The sequence below is a fragment of the Pleurodeles waltl genome, chromosome 9 (genome assembly GCF_031143425.1).
Source record: "Pleurodeles waltl isolate 20211129_DDA chromosome 9, aPleWal1.hap1.20221129, whole genome shotgun sequence".
NCBI classification, from domain to species: Eukaryota; Metazoa; Chordata; class Amphibia; order Caudata; family Salamandridae; genus Pleurodeles; species Pleurodeles waltl.
In genome coordinates, this window is record NC_090448.1 from 244,081,060 (window position 1) to 244,093,576 (window position 12,517).

The following is a 12,517-nucleotide window of genomic DNA, read 5'->3' on the forward strand; positions in this document are numbered from 1 at the left end:
TGAGCTGCCTTGTATTTTCTAGGTGTGTGTTTAAATAATTGGTATGTTCACTTTGTCTGTACTGCTACTCCATAGAGTATGTGATTGCTAGTCATAAGTACATCTATTCTATTTGAACCTTTCCCTCCTGGTTAGAGTTGATGAGTGGGTGCTTCAGGTTGTTATAATTAGTTTAGTACCACTGGCTATAGATGCAGCTTTATTCCAGCATACATATCATACACCCGCCAGATCTATGTTCACCTAGTGGCAGACAGCTGCACATTTACTCAATTACAACTATGCACTTTGTGATATATAGACAAATATTTAACCTCACTTTCTCTAGGTAATGCGTTGTTTACAGAGCTCTGTAATGCAGGCTTTTCTAAAGCAGATAGCAGAACAGTTAAAGACATAAGTGAACATTCAGTAAATCAATTTCACCTAAGAATAAGACCATTGGTGAAGCCAAAAGGTCTGGCATTGGCTGCAACGTTTTAGGCTTTGCCAGTGCTTGGTTTCTTTGTCATGGTTTTTGCACAATGTTATTGTTGGCGTAGTTGATGGGCCTTCTTCGATACAAAAAAGTGATTGGCTATAAGCAAAAATGTGTTTGGTCACAAAAATCACACATTGCCATAATAGTAATGTTCCTGTCGCCTAACGGAAATACTTTGTCTGCAGACATGATACCTGTGAAATGGCAAAATAATATCTCTCACAGTGAAAGTAGTCAATGGCTAAAGTGGGCTGAAACATTGCCCCAAGAGGCATGCTGTATTTGAGAGAAATGTTACAAGAGCAGACCAATGGATGGAAAAAGCTGGCTGAAATCCCCTATATGTAAGTCCACTATACATATAGTTTTAGTAAAATTTAAAGGTCTTGGCTAACACTAAACCCACCGAACCGTAAATTTCAAGAAAGACCCATCAGGTCTATTTGCTTTGGGGCAGGGGGAGGAATGCCACATATGCCTCAAAGAAACTCTTGAATTCAGAATGGACCTATCAGGAGCAGTCCTTAACTTGGTCACCTCCTTCTTGCAGAACTAATCAACACCATCCTATCTGATGTAGCGGATATTGACATGGGCGTTCTGTAAGGATCTGCAATTTCACCAACGCTATTCAATCTATACATGTAACGACTCACTTAAATCCAGAAACAATCATAAATCTCATACCACATCGATGCTGATGATACTCAGCTCTACATCAAACTCTCAATTCAAGAGGATATCCGGAGACTAGATGACACCCTGAGGAAAACACAGGACTGGCTGGCACACAACCATCTAAAATGGAATCCAATGAAAACCGAATTCATTCTTCTCTCCCCACCCCTTAGATCCCTACATCTGCAATCATGGTAATTTTCCCTCAGATTGCTAAACTCCATCCCAACCATTTGCAAATAAGTAAAATCACTAGGCATCACACTAGACTCAAATCTAAACATGTGTGCTCACATGAAAGCTGCAATCAGAAGCGCTAACCTGCATCTGCAGCTTCTTAGAAATCTACAACCATTCAAACCACCACAGCAATTACCTCACCCTGACTTTTCAAGAAGGAAGTCAAAGGCATACTTCTAGAAAACCTTGTGTCATAAGAGAACTGTCATTCATCTTATTTTATGTTGTATCCAATTGCTTTGACCTAGCTCTTCGAACTCCATGAACAGCGGATCTGAAGTAACAGGTGTGTTACACATTATAGTAACCCTAAATAGCACGCTCTTTGTACAGCACTGTGTTACCGTGATGGCTATGCTCTCGCTTTATGAAACACAACAAATAAAATAAATAAAGGAGGAATTATCATGAAGGCAAGATTGGAAAAATAGTTCCTAACTCGAGATTACACCAATACCAATACAAACCAATCAGAAGCACTCTTCTTAAAGTGTGCAGATAACAGCTTCCTCTTGTCTTAGGCTTATTTTGAGTGTGAGACACTAGTCCACTATGCTTTTAGCACTGAACCACACATGTTTTCAGTGCCAGCCTTTAGAAACTCTAATTTTACCTTCCTCTGAGTCTCAATAGAAGTGCCCTGCAGCATGCAGTTATTTCCGGCCATACTGAGAAATGCAAGGACTGTGGAACCTCAACTGACCTTCATTTCCCTAGCAAATTTCATCTGTTTTCAGGAGCCGAAATCTCAGCAGAACTGTGGGAGAGAATAAGGAACTGCTTGTGGGCTCAGACCCAGAATTATATGAGTCCCCATTTTGAGTGGCTTTTTATGGTTCACTTAATATTTCCAATTCCTTCTGCATCCCTGAAGTTAATGGGACCCGCAGTATTATTAACTCAATGGGTGTGGAATTAATATCCCCTGCACCAGGGCACCCATAATGAGACCTAAGGAGAGGTGGATATGTTCTTGATTACATTAACTTAAAGGATGTTTCTAATTTGCACTGATTTGTTATGTTACAACATAGTGCATATTGAGATTGTGTAATATTTTGCTTCATCTCTTTTTGCAACAGCCACTGCTTCACTAAAGCAGCAAAAAAAAATGTTTGTATTTTATTTACCTGCACAGAATATGTTGAGTTTTTCTGAGTCCATACAATACTCACCAATGGAAATTAAATAACACTTTTCTGCATTTATATAATGGGTTTAAATGGGCTCTACAAATTAGAATCACTAGGGCAGTTTATGTAATCTAGATCATACTTCACCCTTTCAGGCTCCTACACTTGACAACAGTGTTGGAGGTTCTGATTTTCCACTCCCACTGATGGTTGTCTTACTGAATACAAGCCCCCGGAATAGTGTGGTATATGAATATCTAGCTCAAAATATCATAAAGGCAAAATCTTGAAAGCTAAATGTGTGTCAGGAAGTATAGATTTACTATTCTTACCTCCCCAACTATGTGCCATAAAGATACATGTATTGCGTAGGCACATATATGTGGAATTAGGTAAAGACAATCTAGACGTACTTGCCAATATTTTTTTCCAATATTTTGCCCTTGATATTCTGTCCCATTGATATTCTGGGTTTGATATTCAGGGTGCACATCATCAATGACGCCAAAGTATGAAACTAATTCCACTGATCACCCAACCTATACCAAAAACAGCTACTCCATCCACAAAAAGAGCTCTATTGTCCTGCTGATGGCTGGTACACCACATTATTCAGATAGATGTCCCAGACTTCATCCTTTACTTTATACTAACCACTCTTCCATCTGTGATAGTTGAAAACTCCTCAACAGAAAACCCCTGTATCTAGCTTCCCTCATCACCATCTTCATACCTACTTATCTTGCTACTAGTATCATCTCCAAATAGCTCACATGTGTAGTAATCATACAATTTTAAGGAAATCGGGTATGCGAGACAACAAGCAAAGACCCTGATTAACCTTGAAAATGCCCATTTTCATGTAGATAGCATTCTTAGGTCCATTTTTGAGACTAGGAGGGCTATTTATGAGGCAGTTTGCATCACTCTTGCACCACGCAACATGGTGCAAGAGCGATGCAAACCATAAGACAGAATTTTGAAGACACACAAAGCCACTTTGCATGGCTCTGAGTGGTTCCAAAAATCTTGAGTAAGACCACGCAGCGCAAATCACTGCGTTGCGTTACTCTGCTAAGGCATTCCATGAGTATTGCCTGGATGTTCCCACATAATTCCCATGAATTTTTATGTATCCCCAGATTTACAAGCATTTGTATACCTGGGTATGCTCCAAAATCTTACACCTTCCCAGAGGAGGCATAATGAGGAGAACTATTGCTATTTCTCCTTGTTTCTTCCTATTTCTATGTGTGCTGAGAGGAATATACCTCCTAGGATTGTTTTTGTGCACAAAAACAATTCTGCATCCAATGTAGGCACCCCTGCATCATGGTGCAAGCGTGCCTGCGTTAGCTCTAGGCAGCCCATTGTGTGCCAGCCCATGGAAAAGGAAAGGAATGCACTGAATTGCCTTAAACATGCTGTATTCCTGTCCTTTCCCTGTCACCTAGGGCAGCACAGTAAGGTGACTTGCTGTGCTGCACTGCCTGATTTCCTCATAAATTAAGTACTTGGTGTATTCTCCACATGGTCCTGTGCCATAGGAATTCACACTAAGTTATTAAGGTGCTTTCATACATCTAAGGCTGAGGTCTGCAATTGGGGTGAAGCGGGATGGGTCAATTCTTCTGGGATATTTCTTCTCTTTCATTGCAGGTTGGAAGAAGACTGTTGAAGATACTGACAGAGAGGAAATCCATAGTTTCACCTTGGCCTATGGGATTGATCAAATGTTCAAAACAGACTAGCAATGCTTTGCAACAACCATCCCCTTCTTGGGATGAAAGGCTTGGCTGTAGCTATGGAGTAGCGTGAGGGCTATATATGCAAACTTAGTAAGCAAAAAAAATAAAAAATAGGCCTGTGCTGATAATGTTGACCAATGTACAGAAGGTACTACAATGCTAACATAATCATTTTACCAATCTGTATTATATGTTTACTGTGCTATATTATTGGACAAAGTGCCTTTATTGATTAACCCTTTCTCTGTCAGGCACATCGCAGGCATAACTTTATATAGATATTTCATTGGAAGGTTTGGCCACACACAAGTGACTTCAATCCCTGCCCTGCTAACTGGTGCTTTCTCCTTCAAAATCTTCATGATGCATTTATCCCTATTCTTGAGGAAATTTCCCTCATTTCTGCCCCACATGTTGACTTTAGCAGACTTTACTGAGTGAAACTCGATGGCCACGTAAGTAAAAGTGAGAGGTGAAGCTATTTTCCTTGTGGTGTTCTTCTAGCTTGTAAATGTCCCTGATATCAGTTTTCAGATGTCCATAGCCATGTGTAAGAACACCTATGAAAACAGAAGAGTCTCAAAGCTCACCCCCTTCCTGAACATGTGGATTCCCTAACGAACATTAACTCGAGTAAAGAAATCAGTGGTGTGAACTTTTGATTTCGCAATACCATTGTACTGAGTTAAATGTCAACATGTACTCAATATGTGTAGGTTTCCTAAAATTGACCCACAGTCCATATTGGGTTTTCTTGCACCCTCAGTATGTCATCCCTGTGGACAGAAAGTTCTAGACCCTTCCATTCTTCAACCCATGTATTGGTCACCAGTCAAATGTTACTCTGTTTTAGACTTGACTTTTCAGAAACCACATTTCACTGTTTTTTTCACATAAATAGATGGGCACTACATAGAGAACTTGCCGTAAGCACTCCGAGCTTTTACTAGAGCGCTAATTAGAGGTGGGAATTCCCCTACCTGACACATGATATTGAAAGTGAACCAGCCACTAAACCTTATAAGCCTGAGTTCTACTTCCATATAGACTCAACGTGTGAACTTCTTGTATGTGGCCACATTTTATAGATGCTGAATTAGCTTTACTTTCTGAAGGCTAGAAGAAAAACGTTTGCCATCCCAGCCGGGATGTGAAATTATAATCAAAGGTCTGATGGTTCAAAAATATTTTTAACATTAGAAATTTAACTGAACTTCCATAGGCATCGTGTACTCTTTTTTTAACAGGGCTGCTTTGTGTTTCGCAATGAATTAGCGTGAAATCAGTTACTTTTAATCGGCATGCTAAATAAGCTGCCATCTCCTTTCCAGCCACCCCCTAGACAGGTCTTTTCTTTGGAGAATGTTGCTTCCTAAGTTCAAGTCCATTGAAAGACTATGAGATATTTTTCAAGTTAATGCTTTATTCTGGAAGTGAACAAGGAACATAAGGGACAGACAGCACCTTGAAGATATATGCTGCATGTATCCACGCAGAAGACACAGTGAAAACATTATCCGTGCAAGCCTCCTTATAATGCTCAGACAGGGTATCTTAACTGCCCCCTGGAATGGGCTCCTCAGAGAGTGAAAATCTACTTACTAGTAGCTCAAAATCCATACTCATCCCATCTTTTGACTCTACAGTGAGGCTATGAAAACTGACTACTATGGTGGTTGTTAACAAATAAGCCACATTGGACTACTTCCCTGGCTTATTCTTTAAAACTACCAGGTGACTGCTGTAGAACCAGAACATTAAATTATCTCCGAAACAGACTGCACTACAACCAGTAACATAAGAGCTTCAGCTATGTGTCAAACCACTGAGCCATCTGTCTACCAACAGTTTAATAAGCGGGGATACATTTTGGAAACATAGTATTTGAGGACTATGTAAAAAATAATTACGTGCCAAAATCTCTTAAAGCGATGCTTACGTTCTCAGCTTGAATGCAATATTGTTTTTTTTCTCGCTATGGGGCATGTCTGGTTTCAAACGGGGAAACCTCCACAAACTCCAAGAGTGATTTAAAAAGTTTGAATTGCGCTTTTATACATAGGGACTGAAGCTGTGGCATCTCAGTGGCCCGTTTATGTGGGGGAATATCCAGTGTGTACCTCTACATTTCGTGAATGAATCACTGGGACAGGATTTTAATCCCTAAACCCGGAAGAGAAGGGATCTCCCATCCTATAGTTTACAATCTTCACAATCAAGACTCTTTCAATTATATTGATGACATTACAGAGTTTATTTGCTACCTTCTACTGAGGGGTGATTTTTTCTCGATGTTTGCGTTTTATTACTCCTTTCACCAAGCAACATACAGAATGCTAAATTTACTCAGTCTTAAAGGAGCCCTATTGCAGAATGTGTCTGACCAGAGCTCTATTTGCCAGTACTGCTCGCCCGTGTGCAGGAACAGGAACCTTGCAATGCTTGAAAAGTATTAGTTGTGGCTAATAATCTAACTATAGTATTCAACTGTTTCGAGCTAGCTGATATACCCTCAGTACTTAATTTACAACAGACCACATTGCAAACACTTTCATTAGATTAGGCCCAGGTCGAAGTGAGCATGAAGTAATAGGAACTGAGTTCTACATGTTAATTATTTGTAAAGAATTCCACTGCTCTGTGTACTCATTTACTTTTCCAGACCTCTTTTCAGCTAAAGTGTACCTCTTTTTATTCTACAGTCTCATTTGAAATTTCCTATGATGCTAATTATTTTACTTGTGCTTCTGGTGAACTTTAAACTGTGATCTGTTTCAATTAAACACCACTCCCTCTCGTCATCCTCTGAGGTACCACCTATGTACCACTGCTCACAGTTCCAATATTTTTGTTATACTTCAGTCTCTGTGATGGAGGGGGATTGGTGCAGGACACTGCCTGGCACTGCTTATGTAGTCAGTAATTTAATGAAAATGCTATAGTAAAAACACAGTACCTATTGATGTCACGGATGTCCCAATGAATATTGGAAACCACACCACCTCTCTGCAGACAATGTCATGAGGGCACTAGAAGGTGACAGTGCTTAATTTGTACCAAAATAAGTGGAGGGGCCAAAGACTTTCTTAGGAGCCAGCCTGCTGGGCTGCCAAAAGACAGGGTTACAGAAACCAAGGATAGCTAGCCTTGATTACACTTCTTGTCTCTTTTTTCCACAACTTGACACTTCCTGTCTCCTTATAGTACACTTACGGGTTCTTTTTTTATCCCTGCTATTGCTTCACTTCCTCCTTGTAGCTCCTTACTCTGTATATCTGTCTCTCACACTGGGTAAATGTCTGCTGATGAAAATAATTCTCAGTTCTCCATCTGAGTGCCGGTCCAACTGCCTGCAGAAATTAAAGTACTTGGGATTTGAAGACCATATCATCACTTAGCTGTTGTAAAGTGGTCCATCTACTCAGTTCGATGTCATGGCCTATGCCTACCACTGCTATTGAGCATGAGCTACTGCTGATCGAAGGCTACATGGGACTTCCCTGAAAACCCACCCGTTGCTTGTAAACATAACCATGATATAGGCAATTCAGTGCCAGGACTATACAGAAGGGAGCACGACGAGGATGTCACATGCCTTATAGAGTCCAAATAGTAGCTGCCTACCTCACAGGTGCATTTAGAGCAGGCACAAACATAATGTAAGGAATGTTGCAAAGAAGCACATTATTTAGGAAACATTAATATATTTTTAAAGAATAGTTATGAAGACGTCAGGAATTGACAGGAATGGGTCTTGTATTAGAAGATTGTTAACATTAATTTTAAAAAAATCTAGGTTCAGCACGAGCTCACTTTAAAACCTGCGAAAATGCATTGATAGCTACGACAGTGTAAACTGGAAAACCTCGTGGATAGATAGGTAACTCAGTAACACCCTTCTCAATGACCGGGATGACAAAACACTCAAGTAAACACCGAGGTGGACATATTTCAAGCACTTCTGCCACTGTCGTCATGGTTCAAAGGGCACAGTCTCGCGCACTGCTACTAACTATACAGATCAATTCTGACGAGAGCGCAGCCAATGATACTCATAACATAGGAGTACGCATATGGATAGCATAGCTAGGACTAACAAGCATGCGTACATCTCTACCCGAATATGGATTAAGTTACGATATACGTGTAATGGCTTTCTTGAACCTATCGCAAGCACATACATCACAGCTTACATAATAACGTAAGTTGGCGAGCTTGGCAAACTTTGGACCCCTTCAGTTCACTGACCTTCGAAGTGCCAAGTCCCAATGCAAAGATTTCGACTCTTATCGAGAGACTGGTTGTACTTGTCAATCGGCCACCCGCAGAGACATCACCTCAGCGTGACATAGCAGCTTCTCTCGCTGTCTTCTTCTGAGTGACATGAAACCACTCAGAGGGAAGCCTCGCTCTCTATGTCCTGGCTAATAAGGAGGGGCGGGCAACGCGCTGCAAGCCTGCCCGCTGAGAGTCTTGGCGAGTCGTCTCCTCCCCTTTCAGAGGGAGCTGTCAGATTACACCCGTCTCTCTCTCCCCGCTTCCTCATTCCCTCTCCATTCCGCCCCATGTGGCCTCTCTCCGCGTGCTCTCTCCCTCAGGAGGACCTCCATGAAACTTCATTTCGGTACTTTTTTCATCTTTTTTTAAAGTCTAGCAATAATGTAAGCCACTTACACTAATTCATCGCCGCCTACTGGGCGGATATTATATTGAGTGGAACGTAGGCTCTGCAAAAATGTGCGCCCGGCGGTTCTTCTGCTCTGGGCTAAAACGTCGTTTTGTTATTTTTGCAGTTGTATACTGCACGAACTCGAAGGTATGGGGGCGCTTTACATGAGCACAAGTTACACCAAGGACACGTTCATGTTCGTTTTTTTTTCTGTACGCACGAGGATATTTGGTGACTTGCCCAGAATCACAACGTGTTGAGCCGAGGCAGATTTTCGACCCTTGTACCCCCGGCTCTGAAGCCGGTAGCGCTGGCCTTAACTTGGTGATGAGACAGCACAGAGGGCTGAAAAGGGCATCGCAGTGCTTGATGTAGAGGCATGGTGCGTGAATCGTGGATAGTGATTACGAATTCTAAGTGTAAGCAGTGCAGAGAAGGAAGCGGAGGGTAAACGCCACCGACTAGGAAGTGAAAATGTACTACTTCAATCATACGAAACACGAAGCAAAACGAGGACGAGAGGAGGAATGTAGTCAGTGGGTTTTCTAAAAAGGTCGTAGTCAAGGAAGCATGCCATGAATTCTTTCAAGGAGGCATGACCTATGTAATTAATGGTGGGTGTCGATTAAAACATGTATACTTTATCCTGTTCTACACCTAGTGTGCCACTTGACCCTTTCATCCAGACATATATCACAATCAACACATATTCCTAAAACAACCCAGACCGATTGGTTTTGCCATGGCTTGTGCATCCTTTTGTCTCCTGCACTTTACCATTTATCACTCGTGCTAACCACTCACTTGAAAGCGGGGCATTTTCATTTCCTACATCACTGTTTGACATCTGTGCACCTCTGTTACACACATTCTCAAAATTCCATTTGGCACAAATGAAGCCAGCGCTTTCACCACTCTACAGAGAGGCCACGGAATGGATGCGCACGTTGTCTGCACACCTTTATGACCCACAGACAAGCACTGTGAGAAACATACACTTCCTTGAGCCTCAGCATCAAATATCTCAATTGTGCCCAGTTATAAATATCCACCCACAACTTGAACTCATCTAGACACCTGAGGAAACTCATTTCAAAGTATGGACTACACTAAAAGTCACATGTTGCATGAAAAAGGAGCAAAAATACATAATCTTGAAAAAAGCAGACTCAGAGGATGCATGTGAAATGTGATTATTGAATCGCTGACAAGAAATATATTTTAAGGGTTTTTAAAGTCATTGCTGAGAACTCGAATCCTCGATCAGTGTTTCTTTGGATAGTAGAGTTAAGAACAGGAATATAGAGCCTGGCAGGGCTACGTTTCTGTGTCAGGATTTTAAGTACTGTTGGGGTCTGAAACCTGGCTGTACATGGTCCACATGGCCCGGCAAGACCTTTTAGTTCTGGTACATAATATATACTTTGAGTGGACATTATGTCTGCCCTGTCCCCATGATGAGTTGACTTTCTCGTCTACTTCAGGGCTTGATTCAACAGCTTTCCTCTTTGTTTTTGTGACACCCAGGACAGCAGCATTTCAGTGTCACAGGGTTCCTTTTACTGCCAACTTAAGGGGAATATATATTTTTTTTTACCATCTACCACCCCTTGTGCTTACTTTCTCCTTCTTGTTCCTTTGTCCCTGCACACTCTCACTGTACTCTCCTTTCTGTACCTCACTTCCACAAATCCCCTTCCTGCTCCTTGTTTTAAATATTTATGTATGTATATTAATGACCCACCCCTGCAGGCGGCAAACTGCTACATGGATGCACATGCACCCAGAAGTCATAAGGCATTTTTGTGCATGTGTTGTGATGCAGAGGCACGTGCATGTTGTGTAGCATTGACATGTTGACAACCTTTTTGAGAAGCATTTTCTTCAATCGACACCCCACAGCAAGATTGCCAGCCATGGATGCATGCCCATTAATATGAATGCATTCAAGCTATTGGCAATGTAAATAAGCATTGACAAAGTCAATAGATTGAGAGCTATTGGCTTTGTCAATGTCTTTTAGCCATATTGTACAGCAGCATGGCTAAAAGACATTGTGATGTAGAGTGATGTAGAGAAGAGTGGCATGGAGTGGTGCAAAGTGGAGTGGCAAAGACTGGTATTGAGTGGAGTGAGTGGCATAGAGTGGTGTAAAATCAAATGAAGTAGCATTGAGTGTCATAGAGTTGAGTGGGGTGGTGTAGAGGTGAGTGGGTAGAGTGACAGAGTAGTGTGGCATATAGTGTGAGAGTGGGATGGAATGGAGTAGAGTTGGCAGAGTGGAGTGGCATAGAGTAGCTTAGCGTGAAGTTAGTGGTGTAGAGTGGAGTTGCACAGAGTAGAGTGGATTGATGCAGAGTGGTGTAGAATAGTGTGGGGCGGCACATAGTAGAGTGGCATAGAGTAGAATGGAGTGACATAGACTAGAGTGGTGTTGAGTGGTGTGTAGTGGTGTAGAGCAGAGTGGCTCTGGGTGGCAAAGAGTATTGTGTCTTGGGGCCAGATGTAGGTACATATGATTTTGCGACTCAGAATTTGCGAGTCGCAAAATCATATGCAGAATGGTGTCCATGACACCATCTGCGAATCGCAAGGGGGTCGCAAAGACCCACCTCATTAATATGTCTGTGACTGCTTTTTTAATAAAGCAGTTTTTTGTTTGTATTGCAGCCCGTTTTCCTTAAAGGAAATCGAGTTGCAATACAAAAGAAAAAAATTAAACCATTTGGTTTCATTTTTTCAGAGTAGGCAGTGGTCCATTGGACCACTGCCTGGTCTGAAAAAATATTTTTGGCGACATTCACAAAGGGGAAGGAGTCCCATGGGGACCCCTTCCCTTTTGCGAATGAGTTAGCACCCACTTGACATGGGTGCTAACTGCAAATTGCTTTGCGACCGCGTTCGCGGTCACAAAGCAATTCTGCATCGCGGTGCGAATCGCAAATAGGAAGGGAACACCCCTTCCTATTTGCGAGTCACATTCCCATTTTGCGAGTCGGTACCGACTCGCAAAATAGGAATGTGCATCGCAATGCGCGTTTTGCATGGCACAAACTGCGAATTCCGCAGTTTGCGCCATGTAAAACACGTTGTACATCTGGCCCTTGGAGTGGGGTGAGCTAGAGTGGGGTGGAGTAGAGTGCTCAAGAGTGGAGTTGAGAGGAGTGGTGTAGGATAGAGTGGTGCAGAGAAGAGTGGCATAGAGTGGAGTGGTGAAGAGTGGAGTGGTGTAGAGTGGAGTTCATTGAGTAAAGTTGAGTGGCATAGAGTGGGGTGGTATAGAGTGGAGTGGTGAAGAGTGGAGTGCATAGAGTAAAGTGGAGTGGCGTAGAATGGAGTGATGTACAGCAAAGTGACATAAAGTACAGTGGCATAGAATAGAGTGGCATAGAGAGGGCTAGAGTAGATGGGTGAAGAGTAGAGTAGCATAGACTGACGTGGCAAAGAGTAGAGAGAAGTAGTGTAGAGTGGTGGAGAGTGACACAGACTGATGTACCATGGAATCGAAAGGCGTAGATTGGAGTGGCATACAGTTGACTGGTGTAGAGTGGAGTGGGTTAGAGTAGAG

At 42.1% G+C, this 12,517-nt stretch overlaps 1 protein-coding gene across 2 annotated transcripts in view; it reads right to left on the minus strand.

Annotated features, from left to right (window-relative positions):
• The window catches only part of PPARG (peroxisome proliferator activated receptor gamma), a 192,563-nt gene extending 183,814 nt beyond the window's left edge, over positions 1-8,749 (minus strand). Inside the window, exon 1 of one of the 2 annotated variants that reach the window (XM_069206652.1) lies at positions 8,529-8,749. The gene's annotated coding sequence lies outside the window, so the exon portion shown is untranslated. The remainder of the gene's footprint in view (positions 1-8,528) is intronic. The other variant, XM_069206654.1, reaches the window with a different exon arrangement.
• Positions 8,750-12,517: the final 3,768 nt, after the last annotated feature.